A 26,385-nucleotide genomic window follows, 5' to 3' on the forward strand; every position below is an offset into this window, starting at 1 on the left:
TATGGTATCCATCATGGTGTATGTCGCTAAAGTATGAGATAAGCAGTGAGTTTGTACAAAAAGATTTTTTAATCCTATCAAATTTAGAAAAAAGACAATCTACAGCTTATAGCAAAAGTAGGACACATTTTGGCATTGAAAGGCCTCATTCCGTTTCACGGATTCTTCATAACAGAGTAAGATAGTGATTATTTTTATAATAAACACACGATTGGTCTATTAATCGGTATTCGTAAACTAGATTTGTAATCTGTAATCATAAATCACGCTGACATGGAAATGTAAACTTTATACATATATGTATAGTATATCATGGGATGTACTAAATTGATCTAACGAATTATCGAAATGGTTTATTCTAAATGCCTCGCTCTATACGTACTCAATGCTTAATCGTTTTTTAATCTTTCATTTTCACGTGTTCCGTTATTAGGAACAATCGTTTACACGTAACTTTTGACGTGTTACTGTAACAGTCTATCCTTCAACCTCAACGGAATAGTAGGCATAATTGAGGTCTATTTCCCATCCGTTATCAAATCATTACGTCACTTCCTACCGGAACGCATTTGAAGATTTCTTCTTGTTTTCATTAGTTCTGTTCGCTTTCCTTCAGTATTGGGACGTTTTCTTCAGTTTTCTCCAGTATTGTTCAGTTTACTTCAGCTTTGACTAGTTTTCTTCAGATTTCTTCAGTTTTCATTAGTGATGCGCATGAGACGTGATAAATCTCGATCTCGTCTCGATTTAGAGATGTGTTTCAGAGAAAAATTTCTTACGATTACTGTGTTCGACGAATACTTATTCTGAACGGTGATTCTTATTAATATTTAATGGAAGACTAAATGTTCCTATATGCATTGTAAATATTCAATTAATTCGGTGATACATTAAGTACATATTTAATGCATTTTAAAGTTTCAGATTATTATACCAATGTTTTTCGAGAAAGTAATATTTCTGAATAAGAAAAGTTGAGAATAAAATTTAAATAAGTAATCGCGTGATATTTTTCTATATTTTAATATCTATTGATTAGACCAACTAAATATTAATTTCCGACAATAGTTCAATTAATTATTAACAAGACTTATTATTTAAACAACGATGGGGAATATGATTTTGCTGTGATATTAATGTTTCACGAATTATTTTCTCGATAAATTCCACGAGCCTTCGAAGCGAGCGTAACGCGGTTGTTGTTCGCTCTTCCCCTTCTCTACTTCGAGAGACACAAGCGAGCCGCGACCCTCGATCGACACAGGTACACGAGGGGTGAGAACTCATTCATCGACGATCCTTCAGTCGATATGGATCTCGCGATCGCGCGTCCGCATCTCGCGTCCCTCCTATTTTTGCGTAGTGTAGTTTTCCTTAGTTATCGTAGCTTGGTATTGCTTGTGGGTAGCTTAGTTTGGTTTGGTTAGTTTTAAGGCATGTACCTAAGTTAGTTTTAAGGCATGCGTGTACGAGTGTCTGTCCTCTGGCAAATAATTATTAATCATTTGTTCAATTCTTTTGTTTGTTCGTAGGTCCATATTGGACTCGCAACTTCGTTCTCCACTTCGGTCACTATTACTTCATGTTATAAGTAAAGTGACCAACTGTGTAACTGGACAGAAAGGTCGGTTGCCGTCCCCCTGGTGGATCTGTATTCGAGAGGAAGACAATCGGCTCCTCCGGATCGGTTCTCTACTCCCTGTATCCCGTCTGGTGTAGTCCAGGCTCCCGGCGTAGTGCAGTAAGTCCAAAGCGCAGTGAGACGGGTACAAGTCGGGTCCGTCGTGGCTCCCAGATGGGTGCAGGGTGTGGAGGACTGGTTCGGAGGCGTCGGTCGTCTTCCTCTCGAGTCCAGATCCAACAAGAGGAAACAGAACTGACTCAGTAAATCCGTTACATGGTCGCGTCGTGTCGCGATATCCATTTAACTTCCATTTAGTTCAAATAATTATTTGGCAGAGTCAGACTTGGACTTTGGAAATCAAAGGGAGTGTGTTTTCTTTGATTTCCATGGTTTCGTACTTAGTATTAAGCTCGTCGACTCTATGTAGGGTATGCATCTATGTATGTATACTGTATGTAGAGGGAGATCGAAGGAACTTTGATTCCTTCTATCTCCGGGTCTCCAGTCGCAGCAACCTCCACGTGGTGAGACCTGGTAATCGGTATTACCGTCGCGAGTAATATCGAGCTAATGGCTGCGAACTTGTAATAAGATCTTTAGATATAAAAAGTGTAAAGTGTAAAGTGTAAAGTGTAAAGTGAGATTAGATTTAGATTAGCAGGAACAGCACCGAGGAACCGTAGTTATAATTAGTTTTCAGAAAAATTCATTTTTATAAATTATGTATTAACACTAATACATTTTTATTGCAAAATGTTAGTTAATTATCACGACAATTTGTGTTTTTAAATTACAGATAAAACTACATCACACGTATTTTCTGAAATTTTGTTTTCTTGCATTATAAAATTATCCTATTTGCAATGTTTTTACATTCTGTGCGAAGTGTAATCCTTAAACTTGTATAATCTAAGAACTGGAAAACTTGTATATCGTTCCTAATAACACAACAGATATTGACATATTTTGAACTATATTGCCAATCTTGTCAAGATCTCGTCGAGAATCGAGATCGAGATCGAGATCATGTATTCTAAATTGTCGAAAATTCGAGATCGATATGCATGTTTCGAGATTTTTTGAGATCAAGATCGAGATCGTAGAAATCTCGTCTCGTCTCGTCTCGTCTCGAGCGCATCACTAGTTTTCATTGATTTTATTGACCTTTCTTTAGTTTCGAAACGTTTTCTTTAGTTTTCTCAGGTTTTCCTCATATTTGTACAGTTTTCCTTAGATTTCGCAAGAATTCTAAAGTTTTCTTTTTAATTATTCAGAGCACTCGTTTATAAATAACTTTTAAGTGTTACTGCAACAGTCCGTCCTTCAACCTCAACGTAATAGTAGGCATAATTGAGGTCTATTTCCCATCCGTTATCAAATCATTACGTCACTTCCTACCGGAACGCATTTGAAGATTTCTTCTTGTTTTCATTAGTTTTGTTCACTTTCCTTCAGTATTGCGACGTTTTCTTCAGTTTTCTCCAGTATTGTTCAATTTACTTCAGCTTTGACTAGTTTTCTTCAAATTCCTTCAGTTTTCATCTATTCTGTTGACTTTTCTTTAGTTGTCTGTAGTTTTCGCAAGAATTGTAGAGATCTCTTTTTGATTGTTAAGAACAATCGTTTGTATATGACCTTTACATGTCACTGCAACAGTCTCTCCTTCAACCTCGACGGAATAGCAAGTATAATTCAGGTCTATTTTCCACTCGTTATCAAATCATTACGTCACTTCCTAGCGGAACGCGTTGCGCACAGACGTACATACCTACTGGACAAATAGATCACACAGTGCCATGCACGTCTCCTAAAATCCCACCGTATACACTAATCAGCCCTGTTTCAGCCATTAAGTCGTCTTTCCTCTGTATCTGGTGCCTGACTCATTATTTGCTTGGGTTAGGCAGCAAGGAAATAAACTCCGGTAAACCACAGTGTTTCGAGGGATATATGTATGCCACGGAAAATTTGCAACATGTGGATGTTTGAAAGGACGGCACGAGTGTTGACCTCGCTGGTTTGGAAGAATGTCTTATTCTAGCGATTTGTCCCCATAGTTTGAGTTTTCTGCAATTTAAAAATGAATGCAAGTTCTCCTAACTTTGTACTTGGCAGTTCTCTACGAAAGGAAAGTAGACACGACGAGTGCCTTGAAGATTATTCCTTCAAAGTTTTTCCACGATAGTCGCCGACTTCTTACATTCTTTACTAGAGCTATTTAAAAATAAAGTTCAAGCTTCTTTAGGATTAAACTTTTCGATTATCTAATAGAAAAGAACAGAAACTTGAACATATTGTTACAAAGTTTTGTCACGAAAGTTCCGAATCGTTCACCAATATTTTGCTAATCGACAAATTGCACTTTTGCTAAAGAATAAACAATTGTGTGATTGATCTTCGATTATGTACACGTCTTTGGATCCACTCTATGGCCGTCTTATTAGATTTGCAAATTTAATTAGTTGTAGTATCGCATTTATACTATTTCTCGTCATTTGAAGTAATAAGCAATCGTGGCTAATAACCAGTTAGATACAGTTGAAACCCTAATTTTATTTTTGAAAGAGTACTACAAAACTTTTGAAATGATATTTTAGAAAAAAAAATTCGTATGTTTAATGATAAATACAACAAATTACATTATTAACCAACATCACTTCTCCTGCTCCTGATCCGATAGTATCGATTATTTAGAAATATTTCGTCTGTCATTTCTATATTAAATGTATAATCACTTTATTATATGATTTATAATCATTGTCTCCCAATTATTTTTAATCTTGAAAAAAGCAAGTACATTTAGCCGATAAAAATCATTCCTTAGGCTTGGAAATGATATGCAATGATCGAAGAGAGAAATACATTAAACTGTAGCCTTTTGTACACGACAATTTCGTGCTATTACCATTTCAGAGAAAAATCATTATTTTCAAAAAATAATTCGTATGTTCTTAAATAAATAATAGTAATAGTAGTGACGTAAAAATACTCAAATCTCAAGATTTTCCATAATTTTACTAAAACGAATTAAAAAATTAAACGATCGATAAATTAATGTAGCTAATAATTAAATATGAAAGAGCTTTTCAAAAGTTACAAAATGATATACAACAATTGTATATAAAGTAATTTTAATGACTTGCAACAAATTGCACAAACTGAAACAACATAAAAAACGCACGAACATTTGGTTCACCCTAATAGCGAGTCCCAGTTGTTTCACAAACAATGACGACAAATGTGCTTGTAAGAATTCAGGAGAAAATGGAAAACGCAACAATAACCACTCAGGCACGTGTTTCTGGTAACAGGAGAGTAATTATACTTCCGCGCCAGAAAAATCGAGCGCTCCTTGAAACGCGAAGGAAAATATACTTCTTATACAGAGTCGAAGTTCTGGCTCCAAAAAATATTTTGACAAGGTATATTTAGATCCCCTCCCCTATAGTGTGCGAGTACATGAATCTGACATATTCATGGGGACGTCTTCATAAATTTGCAACCACCTTGGAACAATATCCACTGGTTCTTCTTTCCTTATGATACATACCTAAAGGAATGGTCAAAATTTAACATGTATAAACATTTTGGAACTGTAAATGCTTCGAAGTGTGAAATGTATTTCGAAACACAAATACACTTTCAAACAAAAATTTTGTTTATAAATTCTGACGAGTACAAGCTTTCGCTTAAGGGGTTGAATTACTCTACCTTTACAATTCCAAAAAGTAAAAAAATGTTTGTTTCTAGAAGCAATGGCGTGAATCCTTGAAAATTATGTGAAAAAATTGCAATTGAAAAACATATGGTAAATAAACCGCACTAACAAGCTCTTATATGTATATAAACAATAGATATGTTAAATTATTAGAATTATTTTGAGATTAATCCCAAATTAAAAATTAAAATCAATTATCATAAAATTCTAATTAGGACTGAAACATCTTTGTCATACTTTTGCATTTATGTTGTCTTTAGAAAACTTTACTCCACATTCTGGTTTCTCTTTAGAATTTAATTTGGTTATAGTGTTTATTGTTTTTAAACATCATTTATTTGAACAATTCCCAAACAAGGTTGCATCGACCTACCATACCGTTGTAAGTCGAAATATATCATTTAGAGCTCGCTAAGATTATTTGATTTCACAAATTTTTTTTTTTTAGATAAATTGTCGAGCATATAAATATTATTTGAAATTGCTCGAATACGAGTAAGAACGATAAGAATCATATAGTATTGTTCAACAATCAATGAGACGTGGTTGTGAAGCTTCCCTCCTTGCTCGAGAAGCCCACTTCGAACACTTCCTCCAATATTTAGCTTTAGACAGCTATAACTATGTGTTTGTATAACATTTGTTATCAATGCAGTTAGTACAACGCGCCAATAAAGCGTTGTCAACCCATTTGTCAACACCTTGCGGTATATCAATCTCATAAAAGGGTAGCAATGTTCCAGTTACAGTGTTCTGAGAAATACAAAAGCGAAAGAAATGGATGTATACAGTCGACTTAAGAAAGAAATTGAAAAAAGAATTAAAGAATTAGAGGGAAAGCCTTCAAAACATTTTCAAATTAAATAAACAAAAATGTCTAATCAACATAAGAGAGTTTTGCAAGGGTATTAACAGATTACTAAAGTTATTAAGCAAAATGTTCGTAAGATAGTAAAGTCATGTAAAGATAAATGCTCGAAGAAAAAAGAACCAAAACACGTCGAATTGAGTAACCACCTCCTTTTCGAAGTCGGTTAAATATATAGATGAACTGTACGAGGTATTACAAACCGAATGAAATAATTAATTCCGAGTGAAATAATTAAAAGATTATATGAAAGATATTCGAGAAGAGTCGACGCTATCGCGAAGACAAAAGGAGTGTTATATATTAAATTCTCCTTTGAATTTATACTATTTTTATCTAATTTCGAAGAGTATACTGTGCAATAATATCGCAATGTGCAATGTGCAATAATTGTACTCCTTTCTTAGCTGTAAAAATGTAAACGATGTAATGTATAGGTGCCTAAAGACTTTTCCACAGTACTGTACATGAATATGAATTATCAATGAATTCATAACGCAGGAAGAAATATTATGATCTTGTCATTTTTTGACGGCCAATTAATCATTCCGTGTCAGTGAATCATCTTGTATATCTTACGAGCTCCTGCGAGTTTATTTTGATAAGGTGAAAACGAACAGAATGCATTTCTCAAAACTGTACGCCACAAAGGAAGTAGATTAATTATCCTCGGTTCTAATATTTCAAAAATAAATACCTTTTATGCGGAACTCCTTGAACTTGTTATCGGGTTTCGTGACACAGGACTGTTCCGTGGTAAAATCAATCGCGTGCACATAATTCCACAATAGTGAGAAATGGGACAAATGTAATGAACACGCGACGAGAACGAACCTTTTAAACTGGGCACAATTTTCTATGACATCTGGAACAAGGTAAGGCTAAACGAGCGTTTGCACGTGTTGACAAGTATACCATTTGCAACAAACTACGTTGGTGAACTTGACGATTTAACATTTAGCCCTTTATATACTAAGATTTCTTCCTATAGGTATTTTCTTTTTTAATCTAGATTAACATCGCATAACTCCTAGGTTATTTATATTATAATATTTATAATTTCTTAGAAAACATGTTAATTATGTAAAAAAAATATTTCATTGATTTCGGATAAATATCTCAAAGATTTCTGTGTGAAATGAATTGAAAAAATGACCAAATATATTTTCAAACATACCTAAAATATTCACAACGTTGAACAAAAGTAAGAACAATTTTTCCCTCTAAAAAATAAATTTGAAAGGAACAAAAATATAATAATAATATAATAATAAAATATTAACTATAATTCTATCCTAACATTCGAATAATAAGCGACACGGAATTTTAAAGTTATGACAATAACTTTGAGATTGGTGATCAAATTTTTTGTCTATCATGCAAACCAATAATTTTACCAACGATTTTTGAAAATGATATTGGAAGGTTTAAAAAAATGATAACGATACAGCGTTTCGATGCAGCGACAAAACGATTGCTTCTTCGACGACAATAATCATTGTTTTATTTAGAGCATTTGGCAGGCGTTAGAAGTATAATTTTATTTTTTAACGTCTTGACATTTTTCGTTGCACGAGACACGTAAAGTTTGATATTCTTGACGGTATTTTCCAACCGAATCGCGTTGTTTGGACAGCACTCGCAGTTTTGGCACGCGGATAACGAAAGCAATCGTGGCTTTTCAAGTGATTTGTAAAAGATGAATAACGGTAGTGATATTTGCAATCCAACGTTTTCGAGTGCGCTGTAGATTTTCAACGCGTCAGTTCATTTCCGCAAAGTTCGTGGTTTCATTAACACACCTCTCAGTCCGATTGGAAAATAATTAACGAAAGAGAACAATAAGTAATTTAACAATAAATAATACTTACGTCCATTAACTTTAACACATCTTTGCACACTCTAGTATATATCAGGAGTTATGATGTATTATAAGTGAGAATAATATTATTCTCTCGTTCCTTGTAACCTACTATTAAAATTAATTGTGAACACGAATAGGCAAGTTTCACCTATCGTTTACTATGATCGGTACGATAAAGAAATTCCTCGTGATTTACTCGTATCAGTGATGGCAAAGGATAACGCTATCTCTGCTATCTCTGAATGGTAATCAAAAATGATTTTAATTTATGGTGAGTAATCGAACCACTTAATGTTTACCTGTGACACTTTTTCTACCATAAGAAATTCGCAAGATATTTAAGATGCAAGACTTAGATGGAGCATCCTGTATAGTTTAAACGATTAAAGTTAAATTATAAGAATGTTATCTAGTCAGCTTTAGCTTTAGAAGTATTCAAAGATTAAAAATGAATGAAATATCAAAAAAGTATACACAAGTGTTATATACACTATATTTGAAAAGTAAACAATCGATGTAGCGTGAAAAATAAAAATTTCATAATTGTTAAAGCCACGTACGATAATTCGTAGTTATCGACTTCACATTCGTCGAGCAATCGAAAAATTAATAAAGGAACGTAATCGCACAACCCGTTATAAAAATTACTGATAGATTAAAAACAAAATCCTCAAAAAGCAGAAAAAATTGACGCTCTATACTAAAATACCTTAATGGAATTTTAAATTTTTCTTAAATAGAACGATATTTGCATAAGCGCGGTGAAAAATATGAAACACACAGCAATTAGAGGAATAGGACAAACGTGTTTCGCATAAACGTATTCGTGCATGGCAACTACGTTTATCGAGAAAACGGGAAATGAGATGCGGAGAGAACTGCATACTGATGCACGCTATGCAAAAGAAGCAACGATCGGGCAACTATTTGCAAACGTGTTCAAGACGCTACCATTGGATAGTTCGTGTTCCCGTAAGATCCAAATGTCGAACGGTGAAACTGAGCGAACGAAGGAAGCGGTGTCTGGAAATCGTGTCTCGCGCTTTACCTAAAGCCAGTTACATATTACGAGATCTATACAATGGTGCACTGTATTTTCCATAAATTGTTCTACCACGAAAACCTTAAAATACAACTAACAGCCACAGACCTTTAGTTCTAGCGTGCTGCAGTTCTAAGTTGCTGGAAAACGAGATAAAGAAACGGCTCGGATGGTTTCTTGAATTCAATAACATCGTCTCCACGCCTCAAAACTTAATAAAAACTTTAACAATAGACAGATTGATTGCCTTGGACTTAAATATTTTTAATAATATTGAGGAACAAAACGTACGACTGACGCGATGGTCCGAAAAACACGGAAAATTGTGTTTGCCAACTTTTTTTTGTGCTATGCCCAACCTAAGCCTTTCTAAAATGCCTATGCCACCTCCTCTCCCCTCCCAAACCTCCTAATATATAGACACTTTTGACTATTTAAGAATATTCAATGGAATATGGGATATGGAATGGTTCACTAAAGAAACTTAAATGATAGGTCTTAGGAAGAAATCACTTGGAAATCATCGAGCAAACGTTGTAAGTAAATTATCAAAACGTATAATTGAAAACTGAAATTTAAGTACTAAATAATTGTAATGAAAGATTTTTCTATGTTGTTTTATATTTTTGAAAACAACGAGACTTTTACAAAAATTTAACGGACGCTTATTTCAAATTACCAACGATTTATATTAGGGGGGCCAGAAAGTAATGTCGTTTCTTCTACATTAAATTCAAACAAATACCCTCGTTATAAACAATCTTTTGCTATTTCGTGTGCAAATTTTCAATACCTGATCGATAAAAATCAATTGGTATACGATGAGCTGATCAATGATAAACAATGTATTGACATTGGCAGAAACGACATTACTTTCTGGTCCCTCTAATAAATAAACAATTGTTAAAATTCACCAACGATGAATGCTGAGCGTTACTGCGAAATACTGCAGAAACTGAGATCGCGGCACTAAGCATTTCGGCTACTAACATGACGGGAAAAAATTATATTAGAGATTTCTCTAATATAATTTAATAATAATATATAGTTTTATAATATAATTAAATAAAAATTCTATTAAAGAAGTCTGCGAATCGCCGTACGTTTAACTTAAACTCTGGACGAGTCCATTTTCAAATTCCTCCCCTACGAGACGTGTGCCCCACGTTGGGAAACACTAGTTTAACCCTGCAGTGTGCATTGATGTGTACAGGGTGTCCCAGCCTAGGTGATACGGAGCTCTAACTCCAAAGCTATCGGCCGCATGCAAAATTTCAAATATTGAAATTGCATGGTAAAATGGAGCGCATGTTTCAGCGAGAAGGAACTTAACTTGTTAACTTTGTTATTTAACGAGATATGATGGTCAAGTTTCGTTTTTCAAATGGAACTATATCTTTTTTTATAGACCATACGATAGTACTTTTCAAGGCGAGTTTATTAAGCTTTAATGTATTTACCCAATTTTTATTAGTTTTCAAGATAGAACGCTTTAAAGTTTGCTAATTTTCAAGGAAAAAACTCGGTTCGACCCCGGGCGGCCCCATTGCTGCAGTAATAAGCACCATGCGGTTCTTGATATCGATACGAAGGAAAATGGGAAGAATCCCAATATTCTGGGCCTAGAATCCCAAGCGAGACCCTCCGTATCGATTTCTAGAACCGCGTGGTGCTTACTGCATGAATGGGACCATCCGGGGCCGGACCGCGTTTTTTCCTTGAAAATTAGCAAACTTTGAAGCGTTCTATTTTGAAAACTAATAAAAATCGGGTAAATACATTGAAGCTTAATGAATTCGTCTTAAAAACTACTATCGCATGGTATAAAAAAAAAAATATATAGTTCCATTTGAAAAACGAAACTTGACCATCATATCTCGTTAAATAACGAAGTTAACAAAAATTCCTTCTCGCTGAAACATGAGCACCATGTGATTCTTGAAATCGATACGGAAGGTCTGACTTGGGATTCCAGGCCCAGAATATTGGGATTCTTCCCATTTTCCTCCCTTGGGTTCGATAGTTTTGGAGTTAGAGCTTCGTAACACTTAAGCTGGGACACCCTGTATGCATCAACCGTATTTTTCTTTGATATTGTATTACACAACAGCATAAACAACAACTTCTGCGCTGTTTCTAACAGAAATAAAACATCTGCGTTAATAAAGAGGTTACAACACCATTGAAGATAATTATTTTTGCGGCAAATCTGACAAATTGCCATCAGAATTTTTGGCGGCGCTATTCGTGTTTGCTCCAATTTGACAAATTGCGCACTGTGGAATTAAGGGTATTCGAAAGAACGTTTCTTAGTGCATATGTAGCAATAACAAATTTTGCAAAATTTCAAGAAGGCTGACTGTACTCGCGTCACGAGTTTTCAGAACTTGTCTAGGATGTTCTGATCCGATTACTCGATTATGCAACATTGCCAATAGCCGATTAAGAATATCGGAATCTGTAGACATCTTCTCTGCTTTGGTTAATTCGATAAAGGCCTCGACGTATAAATATATCCAAGGACAGAGTAAACAAAATAGAATGTATCGAAGTAGGTTTGTTATGGTTTATCATAACTAGAATGCGGATTTTATGCATTTGTGGAGTATAGTAATATGGAAAACATACAAAGAATATATATAATCTGTGTTAAATATTATCTATTAATTAATATAATAATTTAATATTTCTTTTTCCATAAGTGCACATATCTTTTAGTTATGTTTACCATGTATTTATTATATTAGTTTATATCATAAATGCACAAAGTCGATATATGGAACAAAGTGATTAAAAATTTGGTTCATCGAATTCGTTTTTATACACAATACCGATGTGAACATTTAAATAATGTAAAAATCCACACATAATTGTCATAAGTTATATTTAAAAAAAAAAACATGTCCCATTTTAAATGGTTGTTTTATTCCATTTTAACATCATATCATTCTAATTGAAAAATCCTGTATTAGAATCAGTTCGAATACAGCGGTGATCGATTCGCGGCTCACGACTCACAAGTAAATTCAGAAAAGGAAATCCAACATTGTACTCTCTTTTCCCGCCAAGTTCTCACCTTTCTCTTTTCAACCACTTCCGTTACTTCGATATTATGGTCTTTTCCATAAAAAAAAGTCTGACACTTCACTTTCGTCTTTCCTTGGGATTCAAATTTGTTCCTACCATCGTTTCACCTTGCGTATTCGAAGCTGAAGCCTGGCACAATGTATGATTATAAGGAAAATTGCACGATTTCACTCGCAAAGTGCCGCAACACCGAGCCTAGTTGGATTAATCGACAAAAAGACAAATAATCCGATCCACCTATATTTATACCACGGCTTTCAAACGAAGTCCGCGTGAAAGTTCTGCTCGGTTATTAACAGACAAAAACACTCAGTTAGGTGGTTGGCTCGATAATGATATCGACCGCAATTCCACCGGCGTTCACCCTTCAATTTTATTCCCTCGTAGGCGTAAAAAAATCGATACCACCACGCTTCACGCGCATCACTGTCTTTTACCTGCGACGAGAACCTCTCGATAGTGAGATGGTCCTAGTACCGGAACGAGGAAATACATTCTTTGTTTGCTTCTTTATTTTATAATGTTACCGACAAATGGAGTGACTTGCAATATTTCGTTTGGTATTCGATTTTTCAGATTTATTATTTCGTGCGTTAACTTTAGGAAACAGATATCATCGTAATTTGCTTTCTATGACATTAAGAAAGACTAGCAAAGAAAATGTGGTTATTTCCGAGCTACTTCTGCTCAATTTTTGACAACAATGAACTTTTTCTTTTCATTGGAGAAAAGTGTTCAGTGAAAATCGTCATCTATAAATACCAAAAATTATTACAAATCATTTTTGTTCTTATGGCATTGTGGATCTACAATATACTCTCAGAAAAAAACATTTCGATCATTTTCATGTTGGTGAACAAATCAATCGAATATTTGATACGATTGTAAAGATCTCGTTAAAAAATTTATTTTGCATATACAAATAAAGTGTTCCGATATTTGAAAATAATAAGAAAACGTATTCCACAATTTTTCAAAATTTTGTACGACTCTACAAAATGTCAAGACAATTTTGTGAGTCTTGAAATTTGAATGGAAATCTTTAAAGTTTAACAAATGCGAAACTTTCCATTACTTATACTGTTATACGAGAAAATAATCAACCTGCATGTCGGAGATAATTTGAAATTAATAATTGCAAATAAATTACTTCGTTCTACAAAGAATGAGATGAAAAGAAATTTGTTAAACGTTAACAGAAGCCAACATTCAGTCACTCGTAGTGTGACATAAAAAAGCAATTAACTTCCTCAAAACAGAAATTGAAAGATTATTAGATAGGCGATGCTCCATTATTAGCAATTTTGCCCATTCCGTCCTTCTGGGGACGAGAAATATACTTGCATAACTTATGAGACGACCTGATAGTTGCAATTGTCAGAAATATTTGGCAGCCAAACGCTTCTACACTTTCATCTCCCTCGTTCTGTCTGCCAAATGATCTTCCACCGCACAGCTAGACACTGTTGACATTCATGACCGCCTTATTATTCGATGCGCCGCTGATGTAACACCCCAACGCCAAATTTTATTTCCACACAGATGCAAACATCGCTCTGACTTTGTCTCGAGCACACGTACAGCCTGTCCACGATTTGTGCTCAAAATTTCACACAAAGTGGAACAACATTTTGTTAGAATAATAAATAACGAACGAGGTCAACGTATTGCAATTTATTCGTCACGTTAATCGATTAAACCAAGAGTGAACACCACGACCGTTTCGAAACACGACAGGCACGTAAAGTAGCAACGCCATAAACCAATTTATTTCTCCCAGAATAAATCGTTCAGAATTGTCTTGACATTTTTTAGAGTCGTACAAAATTTTGAAGAATTGTGGAATACGTTTTCTTATTATTTTCAAATATTGGAACACTTTATTAGTATATACAAAATAAATTTTTTAACGAGATCTTTACAGTCGTATCAAATATTCGATTGATTTGTTCGCCAACATGAAAATGATCGAAATGTTTTTTTCTGAGAGCATATTGTAGATTCACAATGCCATAAGAACAAAAATGATTTGTAATAATTTTTGGTATTTATAGATGAAAATAATGCAAGTAATAAAAATTACACAAATGTTATTAATTAATGCTTCTCATGTTCGAAAATATTACTTTCTCAAAAAACATGGAAATAACAACCTCATACTTCGAGATGAAATTGAAATTATTATCTCCGAATTGATTAAACATTTGTAATGTATACAGTAATATTTGGTATTCGCTTAAATATTAATAATAATTATTGTTTAGAATAAGTATTCATCGAAGGCATTAATCGTGAGAAACTTTTCTATACTTTGCTATTTATTGATTAGAACAACTTACAATTAATATCTTATAATAGTTGAATTAATTATTGAAAATACTTATTGTTTAAACAATAAGGGTCCATAGCAACAACGATTGGGAGTATGATATTACTGTATTATTAATGTTTCGTCAATTCATTTTTCGATGGATCCAAGCACTCAAAATTTATCTTTCTTCTTCTTCTTTGTCAGGTGTAAACAATCGTCACAGGGCTTCGCGGATTCTTCGAGAAATATAGATCTCTCGCGTGCGCTTTCTGACCATCCATGGGCCAAGGATGACCAAGGATGATCAAGGATGACCAAGGATGACCAAGGATGACCAAGGATGACCAAGAATGACCAAAGATGACCAAGAATGACCAAGAATGACAACTACTGAACATCGATGACCAGCATTCGCCACAGCTTCGTTTACTTTCTCTTCTTTTTTTACTATTATTATTGTAATGTTACATTACTATTTTTCAGATATAATTCAACTTCAACCGTCAACCTGGTTTATTATGATGTTCTATTTTTATTTTTGTTTAAAAAATCGATTCTTTGACCCGGAAAAGAGTAGTTAGCCTTAACGTAAATAATCAATGCTATACTACCTAGAAAGTATAGCTGCTGAGACATAATCATTCAAATTTCGAGTGACAATATGCCAGAATTGTCTTCCGAATTTCATAACGTAAAAAGTGGAAATTCGTCGACTTTGTTTGCATCCTCAACACCGTGCGCAAACGGCGCCAGCAATCTGTTACTATGATAATTTCGTGCAAACAAGTTTCACAAGAGCTAACGATGCCAAAATTTGGACGACGAACAATAAATTGCACAACACTGACGAATTGATAGCGACAGGGAACTTCCGGTTCAACAAAAAATTAACCGATAGAATCATTTATTGCTCTAAGTAGAGTCTGCTGGAACATTCTAACACGCGTCGATACTAAAATTACTTGTTTGGTGTAGGATAATCAATTTCTTGGATTTATAAAAATTATCGACATATATAAAAACGCATTATAAATAGTTGAACATTATAACACAGCTGGATGTAAAAGAACGTTACTAATAGCATTTATAATAATATTAATAGTATAATACTTAACAATTGAATAGTATTTATAATAATGTTTTTATTTTAAAGTACGTCATGTTTAGTATATCATTTTCATTGAAATTCTCAATTTTATAAAAATTTGCCTGTCGAGGGTATTTGTTGGAGCAAATATAGTTGTAATTTTTTATCCAAATAACTTTCTAAGTCCAGAAGAAATAATAACCCCTACTGATTTCTAAACAGAAATTTTAGGAAATTGTAGGATCTGAAGATAAATCAAAACCAACGCTCGAAACATACTGCTAAATTATGCCTGTTTTGATACTGTCGAATAGGTTTGAGATTGTTTTATTATTTCAGGTAAAAAATCATATTTATTCTTTTAACACAATCTTAATTCGTAATCTGAGCGTGTTAATTTTCATTTATACAAACTTTTATAGTAAATAATACATTTACAGTATAACTCATCGTACTGTAGAAATAAATATCATAGAACACTCTCAATAAATAACATTGGAATTATTAAAATACGCGTACGATTTTAAATTTTGTAATTCAATTACATTCATTGAACTCTACATAACTCGAGGCACACGAAGAGTTTGCGTTTATTCAAAGAAAACAATTCAGGACCAAGGTGATTAAAATGCAAATAATGTCATTAGTCAGTGGTACCGAGGTTACAATGCTGTCACAAATGTACAGTATGTCTTGATAGTAACAGAGCACTTAATTGTCTCTTCTATTTCTGGCTAGATTGTAAATTAATTTTGTATCTTAGAATTTCAATATTTTTTATCTTATAACATCAAACAAATTTTGGTTCAGACTATGTTCCCACTTTCCACATGTTTAAATTACAATTTTTGGTAGTATACTTAAAAATTCTTCAAGGAAATGTATTTTTGCTTGAAGAATTTTAATTTAATTTAATTAGTCCCACGTTCTTCAATTTCAAATTTCCATACGTTATTTTTCTGAAGCACTGCACAAACATGAATGCGACACAAGTTTGCGTACTTGTGTGCACCTTTATGATATTTCTTGACATTATTTAATAATAAATCATTTTGTCGATATGAAATAGCGTTATTCCTGTTACTCGATTCCTAAGTGAAAATGTCGTATCGCGATCGAAAAATTCAATAGTTAATTTTTTAATATTTTTAACAAAAGCAGAATGATAAGTGACGAATATCGAAAAAGAAATTTCAAAATTTTCAAGTTTTAGTCGCTGTTTTGATGGTTTTACTATCGACAACAGGAAGATTTTAAATGGGATTTTCTAATCAAAATAAAATACTAATACAAGCTTTTTTTCTATTTCACAATATAATTAACACACAATATAATGTAATGCTTCATTTTTCTTCCAAGATCTTGGAGTCTCAAGTTTGAGAAACACTGGTCGAAGGCGACAAATGACTAATCGCGATGCTGTCTTAATTGTTTCTGACATAATGGCAACGCGAACTGCAATTATTGCATTCGTCGTGTCTTCTCTAGTAGCAGACCATCGGTGGTATCTTTTAATTCTTCTTCGTGCTTCGAGCAACGCGTCGCGAAACATTTATCGATACATCGATACATCGTCTTAGTAATAGCAAGATTACTTTAGATGGCAAGACCTCACACATACGTACAGTATGTCGATAAACATGACGGTGCATGTTCGTAAATCATCTTCCGTCATCGCTGAAATCTTAGAGACTCGATACGCAATTTTCACGTTTCCTTCACATTTGTTGAGTTCAGAAACAATTTCATTCAAATTTCAGTAGCTGAAAACATTATCTCCTTTTTAATATAAATTTATTAGTCAAAAATCTTGACACATGTTAATTAATTTCCAATATCTAGATATTATCTAAACAATATTTTAAGAAATTAATTAAGGATAAATGAGCTGTATCGTTGTTATCCCTAAAATAGAAAGATTGAGTAAATTTTACTCCTTGCATTACCTTTTGATACTTCTTTACACTTTATTAAAGGCTTATAAATTTATTGTTATTTTTAGCCATGTTGGTACCTTATTCTTTGATACTTTATGTACTAATGAAAAAAAAGAAGGTAAAAAAGTGGGTAATTTGAAAAGAGGGGAAAATTACTCAATCTTTCCATTAAACGAGTAAACAGTGACCTTTCTATTCTAGAGTTAACACTCAGTAGTAACTGTAAACATAACTGGACGTTTTAAAATACATACTTTAATTCATTCGTACATAATTAAATATTTATTCTGCACTTTTATAAATAACGGATTCCAATGAAATAAATACGTTTATCAGCAGTCTAGCTAAGTAATAGAGGAATTTTAGAAGTAATTTAGAAAGCAAAAAATAAATTCCATTAAATTTGTTAGTAATTATAATTATTATGTTTGCCAAGGCTAGATAAAAGTGAGTAGCTGTCCATTATTCTCATACTAAATACGTAAAAGTTGCCTCTACACATAAAGTTCACAGATAATGTTCAACGACAAACAAGAAATCGAATCGAAGAATGCAAGCAAATTGAAAGAAATAAATCCAGTGGGCTTTGACAAGCGAAATTTATTTAGAATAAATACAAACCTTTTAGTTACTTAGGATACATTATTATACGAGGAAATAATAAACTTTGGAAAAAAGAAATAAAAAAATTAGTGTATGGATGGTGGCCTATTATAAAGAATAATAATACACATACTAATAATTCAAAATTGCAATTAAATCAATTCTCTCTCGTGTGATAATTGCCCTGTGGCTTTATACATTAACCTTTTCAAGTTTTATCATATTGTGTAAAACAATTACGCTTCAATTCTTTTATTATTATTAATGTATAATGAACTATCCAACAATTCTTTAATTCAATCAGAAAAAAATATTGGCAATTAATCTCTTTGAGGCACGTGATTTAAAATAAAAATAAAACTCAAGCTGCAGGCCATTACAATCTCTATACTAATTCAATTTAAAAATGAGTATAAAATACCCGGTAACATAATTTTATTATTATAAAACGATTTACTTACTTATAATAAACGTTAAAATAACATTTCACCATGCGTAAAAAGGTGAAGCAAAAGGTGGAAAAATTGTTAACGCACCGAAACCCGAAAAAAAGTTTTATAAATCATGTAATTTTCGTTTAATAAACGTGCAAACACTTATTTTGATAACCAACAAAAATGAATTCGAACGCGAAATCTATGTATATCAGTGCCAAATCGCCTACCAAGTATTCCGTGGCTCTGGTATACACAAGAACGCTTTCTTCGGGCGCAACAGACATACATATAAACCCAATTCGTCTCGTACGTCTATTCTTACGTTCATAAGGTTATTTACACTCGGTGTCTGACACCGTTTTGGTAGCAGGGCACAGTACTCGGGCCAAATCGAGTTACTTGTTGTTCGTTGAAGCGCGTGAAATCGGCACGGAAGCACTGAAACAATTTCCCGACACGGTTCACCTTGGTCGGGAAGTTAAGCGAGAAATCGTGATAGTTATCGCGGAATATCTGCGCCACTGAACCTCGTAAAATTACGATTAACCGTGATTCGTTCGACCTAGCCCGAATTTTTCAAAGGATTAACCTAGACTACAGTTCGCGACACTTGGTTAAACGCAGTAATATTTTCCCTATACTACACACTACTTGCCCTTGGATTAATGAATTCTAGTTTTGTAAAATGACAGATTCTATTTAATGAAAATATGACTAGGTAGTTGCGTCGAGTACTCAGTTATTCAGTATAAAAATCAGCTTGCGTGACTTTGATAATCGCACTCCTATTTTTTATTGTTTCTCTGTAATTAACAATAAACCTTGCTTTTCTTTTATTACTAAATAGGATGCTTTAGTAATCCTTGTGACATAAAGAAATTCACATCGTAAACAATTTCAATCAGCGATTACCATGTAAAACGAACAAATGGTTCGATCAGCTAATATCTTCCCTATACTATACTCTACTTGCCCCCAAATTAATTAATTCTAGTTTTGTAAAAAAATAGATCAAAATAGAATGCTTAAAAGATCGTCATAAAAAAACTGGGCTTAAATTCGGCAGAGACCGTATGAATTGGGAGGACATATGAACATCTAAATAAGAGAATGCAGTCTTTTCTAACAAAGTATTATGAAATATATGTACATATTATTTACATCGTTTAAATACAAACTTATTTGTTATTTTATATAAAAGTTCCATAAACAAACATTCGTTTCCAAGTAATTCAAAAACGAAACCCAAATAAAAGTCACGTCTAAAATGACGATCTGAAAGGGCTACATTTATTTAGATATTTTCGTTTGCGATGAATCTTATATTCTTATGTCGCATGTGGCACTGATAGAGACACGGATAAAAGAATATCAATTTTGATATTATTGCACAAATGAATTTGATAAATACAGCTATTTTGTCACGTAGAAAGGCGTATTAACACTTTATTTACCTAATCTACTTAGAAACAATTTACAACTTAGAAAAGGATTTTCTAAAATTAGTATATGTATATTAATCTAAGTTACCATTAATTTCCACATACTCTACCTACACTTGGTATAATAAAAGCTTTATCTGCTTTCTCAAATAAAGCATTCCGAGTAGAGAACCAACAGCGCAGTTAATTGGTTCCTGCAAATAGATTGTGTAATACAAAAGCTGCTAATTAAGCTGGCGGTATATAACGTGTTAATATTTCTATTAGTTTGACATCAGTGTTTAAGCTAAATTTCACAATAAGCAATATCATTCGCTGACTGTGAAATAAATTACATCATTCTTCAAAAATGTTAATTTTAGAATGCTTATCGTGTAAAATTTAACTTTCTAATTATGCCATTATCAATGCCAAGAAGCTACGGATAACTAAGCACGACACTACGTGCTTTCAATGCGTAATTGGGTGATTACTTACCGTGTTAACGACCTCGACAATTTCAACGCCCTTGAAATATATGTATTGGAGGACGTGGGCAACCGAGCGTTTCGAAGCAAAATGTAATTTGTCTCTCGCTCTTAATTTTCTAAATATAATTATTAGAAACCTAAGTTACGATACGAAACGGTAATTAATTTCCGTGCTTCACCGATTCCGATGACCTTGAAGTTTGTTGGAGAGAGGAGGTCACCGATAACGAAACATCGCGAAATGTCGGACGACAATTTTGATGAAACTTTTGCACAACTGTTCATCAGTACAACCTAACAATTATGGAGTAATTTTTTGCTGCTACTTTGTTCACTCGAAGGGAACAATCATCCCATATACCGAAGCCACGCGTGTTATTCGTGCCTATACAACTCTTACATTACGAATTAAGATAAATTAAGAAATATTTCCAATAAATGTTCTACTCTTTTCGAAAACCTGTAAATTTAAAAAAGAAATGTTCTTTCTTGAAAGATTAATTTAAACAGCGACATTCCTGAAATTATTCTTATTTCACAAATTCTAGTGTGACGACCGAAAAATATCGACATTCCTGAGATTATTCTTATTTTACAAATTCTAATGTGACGACCAAAAAATGCAACATATTTTAGGAATATTTATCAAAATCTATGGGGGTCATGCAAAATCGGACACCTTTTGGAGTAACATCGCGGATTTTTACGAAATTTGGATATGTTTCAACAAAAATATTTTTATACTCTTCCTGAAGAGTATTATTAGTAGAAAAAAACATTGGTATCGTTCTTTATTTTATAAAGTCATACCGCAAGAGTCAATAGCTCAAAAATACCAAGTTTCATGAAGATTCGAAAACTCTTTCCTATTTTGGCCACATTTTTGCGACGTAAAGTCTCCATTTAAAAAAAAACTTTCTCGCACTAATTTGTCGATCTCCAGAAACAGTTCGACTACCATTTGAAACTATCGCAACCCCTCGAGACAAATTTTTCGGTCAAACGCGATAGTACGAAATTCTATGAAATTACTTTGCATCTAAAAAATTACAGTAATTTCATCTAACGTCGTACTGTTGCGTTTGGCCGGAAACTTTTTGCCAGGGGTTGTACTTGCTATGTAAATTGGTGATTTCCAAAGAAACACGTTTGATTAATATGTAGGAATCTCGTACGTATTATATCTTGTTACCTATTTTACTTAATGATTTTAAACATTTTGCTCAATTGTAGAGTTCATACGAAGATGATCAGTGGGGATGGTAGAAAAGGTTTATAATGAGGGTGATTCGTCGATGAGTAATAAACTTGACTTGTTTGACAGTTATCGCAAGCCTAAACTACGAGGTTATTAATTACTTGAAGTATCGCTTCTCGTCGCTATCATTTTTCGACGGCGCGGCGCGGCGGTGAATCACCATCCACCACGTATCGCGGTATTTTAAATGAATACAAACCCAAAACCAAGGATTTATTCATTATTTATACATTATTTAAACATTCTTCATGTTTGGTTATTAGTAAATGGATTGCACTACTATTAACGATACTTCCTCTACTCATAATTAAAAGTTACTCACACCTAGTTCCGAAATTATACGCATTAGATGATTAAAAGAAAATAATTGGTAATTACGAGTTACTTTCAAGTGAAAAATTTTCATCCTGTACGTATGTATACAGCCTAAATCCTTTTAAAAGGATTTATTCATTATTTATACATTATTTAAACATTTTTCATGTTTGGTTATTAGTAAATTGATTGCACTACTATTAACGATACTCCCTCTACTCATAATTAAAAGTTACTCATACCTAGTTCCGAAATTATACGCATTAGATGATTAAAAGAAAATAATTGGTAATTACGAGTTACTTTCAAGTGAAAAATTTTCATCCTGTATGTATGTATACAGCCTAAATCCTTTTAAACTCGTTGTTAGAATCGAAATGAAAATATTTAATCTTCAACAATTTTAGACAAGACAACGCATCGTGAAATTCCAATTAATTGTGATTCGTTTGACATAGCCCGAATTTTTCGAAGGATTCAACCTCGACGGTTACTCGTTCGCACGAAAACATACGCTACAAGATAACGGTAAACAGTTCGATGCACGTTTCTCGAGTTTCGAAAACCACGGACGGCGACGATGATATCGCATTACAATAAAACGCTTTGCAATCAGTGGCGTAGCAAAGTATGTATTTTGGACCCTTCGATGAAAATTTTTATTTTTTATTATTTATAAAATGCTTTGATCCAATGAAAACCAGACCTCTGTCAACCCTTTCTGAATGTCAACGTTTCAAACCTAACTTGCCGCTAGGTCGTCGCTTTACCTGGTGCTTGCATGACAATGTTGCACTATCGCTACTCGGTATGAATGATCGTTATATCTCTGTTTTGTTTGATTAAAAATGTGCTTTCTTTCTTTCTTTTTTTTTTTTTTATCGTGCCCCTCATACTCAAGAATAAGAAGTTTCATGATTTTCTAATGCGTGGTGACATGTAGAACTGTTATCGATATCCATCGACAGTCTCTTTCGTTGAGGCTGGAGCCTTAGGCTTGCCTGTTAATCTTCTCAAATTGCGTCATTATTCAAATGTTCTTATTGAAATACTCCTTTTTGCTTCCTATAAGTGTTGACACGCCTGTGAATATATTTCACACATTTTTTTTACGTAACATATAATTTTTTTTTTTTGTATAAATCACAGTATACATATACACCATATTTTTATTTATTAAACTTTTTCGTGCCATTTCAAAAGAAGACATCAGGGAATCATGTAATTTCTTTCGCGAAAGTTCACCCTATATAATCGCTAACGAAGTTTGTTAGACTTATGACGTTCCTTCAGAGGGGACATCTGAATTCAAAGGGTTAAAACTTTGAAATTTTCGATTTATCTTTTCATATAAAACGATCCATATTGCCAGTCCTATTATTAATTGTCAGACATCCTTTGTAACTATATTAGCGTAGCCTACAGCTACTCATTGATGAACATTTGTTTACGAATTCTTTTCCAGATTTGTTTCAATTCAGAAAAACATAATTCTAGGCTTCAAAGTAACAAGAAACTCACTAATATATCATAAAATGACGAGTAAATATTTTGACTTAACCCTTTAGCCTATAACAACGTGTGGGACACGTGGTACGGAATTCGAGTCGAACGTGAAAAACACGAGACAGGCAGTCCTATGAAAGTACGCAAGGAATTTTATACTTGACTATGACGCGCACGAGTAAATCGTAAGGCAAAGTGTTAACACATTCGCGACCGGCAGATATTTTGCGTTTCTAATACCGAGTACTGACGAAAATAATAAACTTCAGCATTTGAAAAATCCCTTAAATTTCAAGTGTTTTTTTAAAACTCAGCTCCAAACATTAATCGTCTCCTCACCACTCTGAAAAGAAAGGATAACATGAAAAAACGAAAGAAAGAAAATTTCAAAAATTTCGAATTTACAATGTTTTTGTTTTATTTCGCAAAGATTTGAAAAAATAAAGCTGCCGCCTTATTGATGCACACCCCTCAATTCCTTTTAACATATTTAATACGTATGTTCTATAGATATGTTAATGCCTTTTTTACTTGCTTTCTTTTTTTTAATGTAATGAGATACGCTAGAACTCGAATTTATTGGAATGAAATTCTCATCAACGTCCGATTTAGCGAACTTCTACTGAACCCCTGTTATCTGAACTACTGCCAAGCGTGCGTCGCTCCTGTTCATGAACATTCGACGAACGATGATGGAATAATAGCAAAAGTGACACGCGAAAGTGATGAAACAGTATAAGAAAACAGACTAAACAGAATGTGGAGCAAATAGCGTAGATTGTGATCTAATGAATTAGCTCCTAAGTACATTGATGCTCTTCGTTCTGTATAATATGTAATAAGAAAAACAGAATATGGAACAAATAGCCAAGATTGTGATAATGAATTAGTTCCTAAATTTATTGATGCTCCCTATTCTTTAGATGCAGTTATTAATTAATTCAAAAATATATAAACTAAGACAATAAAACTAATTTACAGTGGTTAAAAGATTTAAATCTGGCATTTGTAAAGTCCTCAAATGAAAATGATTAATTCTGCTTACAATTAATAAAACAGACATCATAATTACGTTCATGTTAATTGTATACTTTGTATTAATACCTCGAGTCGATTAAATAGTAACAAATATTTACAGTTGTTATTTTACTGTTTAACTAAATACATGGTTTATTTACCGAGTTTTATGAAATTATTGTTCTCGTAAATCATTTCCCAGTTCATAAAGGTTGAAATATTGCTGTAATCCGAAGAACGAGCTAAAAGTATGATTAAATTCACTTATCTGAACGAGAAGTTACAAGTAGTGAGGATAATCAGTATACTTGTATTAAATGAACCTACGCGGGTTATGTGAACTGTTTGTCTCCCCTCAGGTTCGCATAAATGGAGTTCCATTCTAATCGAATTATAAAACTGCTACGAAAACTATAGTTATAAGGTTCCAAAATTTCGTATTGAAGTACACTAATCGATACCTACGAATGTTTTTCGCGTTCTAAAAAAGGAGGAATTCACCTTCTTAAGTTCAATATTAGAGTTAATAAACGATACTGGAAAATGATCGAATAAATATGCGTGCAGCATAAATGTTCGTTTTCGACGGTCTGCATTACGGCTGCGACTATTCGAATAATCGAATATCCGGATAACGACGTCATGAAGTATTCGTTATCCAAATGTTTACCCAAAAAATCCAAATATCCCAATATCGATCCAATGTACACAGTTAATTATTTAATTAAACAACTTTCTCTTTCAATTTAACCAACTCCAAAAAAAAAATACTAAAAAGAATTAAATAATTTTTCAAAATTCTTTAATGACAAAATTGTATCCAATAACTACAAACCCTATATTATACTTCAATTACATTATTTATGTAATTATTATGGGAACGTAGAATCGCGGTAAATTTAAATTACAGCGGGAGTTCTACGTATTTTGTTCTTTTGCTGTCTGTATCATCCTAATTGTCCGAATTATCCGGATGACTTTCTTTGACTTTCAAGAACATTTTCACATCAGATGGATGATTAAAATCTTTAATTACAGTACAGAGTCACAATCATCGTAACAAATAGTATATTTCTCGGTTCGCTTGGATTACAATTATCGTGGGTTAATTCGTTATATTGGGATATCCGAGTATCATTATAATATCCAGATTTTTCATTCAGATATACGAATTATCCGGATAGTAAGGAAGTTCTGATAAACCTCCAAGTCCTAATATTTATTCCTAGAACTCCGTTACTTTGAAAACGGAGCGTAAAAGCGAGAAATGCGATAAAAAGAAAAAAGTTTCGTGTAAATCAGCGATTTGGTGGTACCCTACTCGATAAAACGTTCGCGTGTGGGTGATAAATGTTCGTTTAATCAAAGGGTGGTCGAAACTTTTGAGCGGCGTTGTACAGCGGTAACGCTCCACTCGCAATCAGACAATTCGAAAGCACGGTAACGCTAGACACATTGGAAGTATTGGAAGTGGCGACACTCGAGCCTCGTGTGTTTCGACGGCAATTCAATCGACACAGTTTTTCCATCGATGAACCTTTCAAAACATACTCTAGCGGTGAACGTCGTCGCGCGAAATCCGCGTAACGTTTTCGGCGGTTATCCGATCACTTACCGATTTCGATCAACTATTTAACCAACGATGATACATTTGACATATCCAGGAACGCCACACGCCACTTGGCACGCCACGGAAACTTTCACCGTGAACCCGCGAGCACGATTACCGGCCGCGACTAATGATTTAAGGAAACTACGACGAAAACGATACCAACCGGTCGAAAGACCGCAAGGAACTG

The 26,385-nt window shown here is 33.5% G+C and overlaps 1 protein-coding gene across 1 annotated transcript in view; it reads right to left on the reverse strand.

Annotated features, from left to right (window-relative positions):
- LOC128874718 (V-type proton ATPase 116 kDa subunit a 1-like) overlaps positions 1-26,385 on the reverse strand; it is a 77,670-nt gene extending 51,285 nt beyond the window's left edge. Inside the window, exon 1 of the mRNA XM_054119725.1 lies at positions 26,202-26,385. The gene's annotated coding sequence lies outside the window, so the exon portion shown is untranslated. The remainder of the gene's footprint in view (positions 1-26,201) is intronic.

Source organism: Hylaeus volcanicus, chromosome 4 (assembly GCF_026283585.1).
Source record: "Hylaeus volcanicus isolate JK05 chromosome 4, UHH_iyHylVolc1.0_haploid, whole genome shotgun sequence".
Taxonomy (NCBI): domain Eukaryota; kingdom Metazoa; phylum Arthropoda; class Insecta; order Hymenoptera; family Colletidae; genus Hylaeus; species Hylaeus volcanicus.